Source organism: Arachis ipaensis, chromosome B10 (assembly GCF_059453495.1).
Source record: "Arachis ipaensis isolate K30076 ecotype BB chromosome B10, ASM5945349v1, whole genome shotgun sequence".
In the NCBI taxonomy this organism is placed as follows: Eukaryota; Viridiplantae; Streptophyta; class Magnoliopsida; order Fabales; family Fabaceae; genus Arachis; species Arachis ipaensis.
This window is the reverse complement of record NC_142435.1, coordinates 84,993,722-84,997,291: the sequence shown is the minus strand read 5'-3', so window position 1 is coordinate 84,997,291 and position 3,570 is coordinate 84,993,722. Positions and strand designations below refer to the sequence as shown.

At 40.2% G+C, this 3,570-nt stretch overlaps 1 non-coding gene across 1 annotated transcript; it reads left to right on the top strand.

The window, feature by feature from the left end:
• Positions 1 to 667: 667 nt before the first annotated feature.
• Positions 668 to 774, top strand: LOC148580691 (small nucleolar RNA R71). The gene has a single exon (XR_015896047.1). It is a non-coding gene; the product is annotated as a small nucleolar RNA R71 (small nucleolar RNA).
• The last annotated feature ends 2,796 nt before the right edge of the window (positions 775 to 3,570 follow it).

Here is a 3,570-nt window from a genome sequence, read left to right as displayed (position 1 = left end):
TTGCAAGCATAGCTTCCATTTTGGCCATTCTGTCTTCGTCATGGGGTGATTATTGGTTGAAATTGGGGTGTTGAGAGTGATTGTTGCGGCTTGATATGGTGGCTGTGAATAAGTGTTTTGTGTGGTCTGGTATGGTTTTTGGTTGGAGTGTTGGTGAGTGGAGTTGTTATACTGGCTTGGATTGTGTGTTCTGTGGTATTGGCCTTGGTTTTGTTGGTTCCCCCATCCAAAGTTTGGGTGGTTCCTCCAACCAGAGTTATAGGTTTTAGAATATGGATCATGAACTTGCCTAGATGAATTTCCAAGGTAATTAGCTTCCTCCCAATTAACTCCTTCTTCTATTTCCAACTCTCCTTGAGATGATGGTTGAGTGTGGATGGCTGTAGCCTGATTCTTCTCTATTTGCTTAGTCAATTCAGCTAGTTGCTTGGTGATCATCTTCTTCTGGGTCAGGATTGCATCCATCTGGTTTAATTCCAAGACTCCCCCTGTTGTTGCTCTTGTCTGAGGCATAAAAATACTCATTGTCAGCCACTGTTTCTATAAAATCAATAGATTCTTCAATGATCTTCTTCTTGTTAAGGGAACCTCTAGATGAGTGGTCTACAGCTTTTTTTGATTCACAATTCATCCCTTTATAAAAGATATGAAGTTGCACCCACTCATTAAACATATCAGGGGGCATTTCCTTGTCAAATCTTTGAATCTCTCCCAGGCTTCATAAATAGTCTCACCATCCTGTTGTTTGAATGTCTGCACTTCCATTCTCAGCTTGTTTACTTTTTGTAGAGGGTAGAACCTTGTTAAGAATTTATTCACTACATCCTCCCAAGTTGTCAAGCTTTCTTTTGGAAATGATTCCAGCCATTTTGAAGCTTTGTCCCTCAAAGAAAATGGAAACAATAGCAATCTATAGGTGTCAGGATGAACACCATTAGATTTAGCCGTGTCACATATCCTTTGGAATTTAGTGAGATGCTCATTAGGGTCCTCTTGGGCACTTCCTCCAAAAGAACAGTTGTTTTGGACTAGAGTTATGAGCTGAGGCTTCAATCAAAATTATTAGCATGGATAGTTGGCTTTTGAATGCTGCTACCACAGTTTCCTGGGTTTGGATTGATGTATGATCCCAGAACTCTCCTCTCTTGTCCAGCAGGGTTGGCTGCACCTCTTCTGGCATGATTATTCACCTCTCCTTCATGATGGTTTTCCATATCATCCTCCATGGTTATATCTAAGTCTTCTTCCTTTTCTTCTGCACCAACAACACTCTTTCCTCTTGCTTCCCTTCTTAATCTCAGGAATGTTCTTTCCGGTTCACTGTGAAAGGAGGTTGAAACCTCTCTTCTACCTGTCATACAAGTAGCACAACGAGCAGCAACCAGCAAATGAAGGATTCACAATTAATGAAAAAGTATGGTTAGAGCAATTGAGGAAATTAATCAAACAGTTAATGAGTTAGTGGGTTAGTTTTGTTGGAAAGTAAAGCAGTAAAGAGAAATTAAAAAAAAATAACTAAAAATTGCAGAGAACATAAATGAACAACTGGAATTAAAATTCAATTAATCAAAAGAAAAGAAATGTGCTCAATCTAGTTATCCTCCAATTTAATAATTTTCAATACGAAACCAATCCCCGGCGACGGCACCATAAACTTGATTCACTCGAAAACTGTCTCACAACAATTTTCTACCGGCAAGTGTACCAGATTGTCGTCAAGTAAAAACTCACTGTAGAGTGAGGTCGAATGCCACAGGGATTGGTTGGTTGATCAATGTTAATTGGAGAATTGTGCTAGTTGAGCGAAATCAGATTTGGTTGAGCATAGCATAATGTAAATTTGGCGGGAAACTTAAATTGCAAGAAATTAAATGACAGAAGCATAAATTGCATGAAATTAAATGGGAATGGGAATTCAGCATGAAATTAAAGAACTGAATATAAAAAAATGGGTAAGTTCAGAAGTGGGAGTTCATTGGGGTCAGGAGATGTGATAATTCTCCGGATCAAGTTCATTTTCATCTCTTCCTCAATCAATGCATTCATTGATCTTCTTGGCAATATTAGGTGATTAGATCCCAATTTCTTGGCAATCTAATCTCTCTAAGCATGAACAATTGCCCAATTCCTTGATTTAACTGCTCATGGGAAGAGATGAAGATCGGTCACTAATTCTACCACATAAATTCATAGATCAAAGTATTGGTAGGAAAGCATTTCTAATCCAATGTGAGAAAGCATTTCTAGCATGATCTCCTCATTCCGCTTCCAAGGTTCAGAGGAGATCTAATTATGAATAGCTTCTTTCCCAAGACAACTATCCAGTTGGATGAAGAACGAAAGCTTTCTATCAAAATCAAGAGAAAAGAAAGAAGAAGATGAATGAAAACTAATATTGATCCATTGAATTACACAAGGCTCCCTAACCCAATGAAAGGGTTTAGTTGTTCATAGCTCTCAAAATGAAAAATGGAATTGAAAGGTACATTCTGAATTAAAATGAACCGAAAAGTAAAAAGTGAAGTGAAAGTTCTCTCTAACTTAAATTTTAAGCTATTTATACACTTTCTTCCATTGATCTTCAATCTCTGAATTGGGCTTTTGGCCTTGATGGAATTGGGTTGAAATGGCTCCAATTGGTTTCCCCTGCTGTTGAGAAGAGATCTGTTTGAATTGCAAGTTCTGGTGCTTCAAGTTGGAGTCAACGTTTGAAGGCCAACGTTGACTCAAACGCTTTTCTTAAAAACCAGATAAATTTGCTGTCGTTGGTGTTTGACTCAACGTTGGAGTACCAACGTTCTTCTACCCACGCGAACGCGTGCCTTGCGCGTCCGCGCCTATGGGGTCAGAATGCACATCCATGCGTACACGTGCTGCACGCGTGCGTGTGGATGCAAAAATCCCATTTCCAGATTTCAAAACATGTAGAAGAGCGTTGGCCTCAGTATTGGACTGGCAACGTTCCCTCCAATGTTGGCCAACCCACGCATGCGCGTGCTGTACGCGTGTGCGAAAATCTCAAAAGTTAGGCCCACGCTTACGCGACATGGATGCGTACGCGTCGTTGCGCATTTTCAAATTCAGACTTTGGAGATTACAATTGCGCACGTTGGCCACCAACGTTGGAGGTAGCGTTTGGGTCCAACGTTACCCATCCATGCGTACGCGTCAACTACGCGGCGCGTGGATTGCCAGAATTTCCAATGCGTACAGAAAGCTCATTTATTCACAATGTTGGGGGTAACGTTGGCTGGCTAACGTTCCCTCCAATGTGAGCACCAGCAAATTACGCAGAGAATTACTCTGCCTCCCTTTCAACATTTGAGGCAACGTTGGTGGTCCAACTTGGCCACCAACGTTGCTTCTTCTTCATCTTTTCTAGGATCCTTCTTCAACTTTCTTCTATGCCTTTCTTCACCTGTCATCAACCAATACATGCATCAAAGCTTTGCTAAAGTCATAATAATTCTTATCATTCTTAGCACACAAGTAATTATAGCATAATTCTCATGAAATTGCATCAAATTAACCATGGTTAGGTGATTATAGGCATGCATGAATTTTTATCCC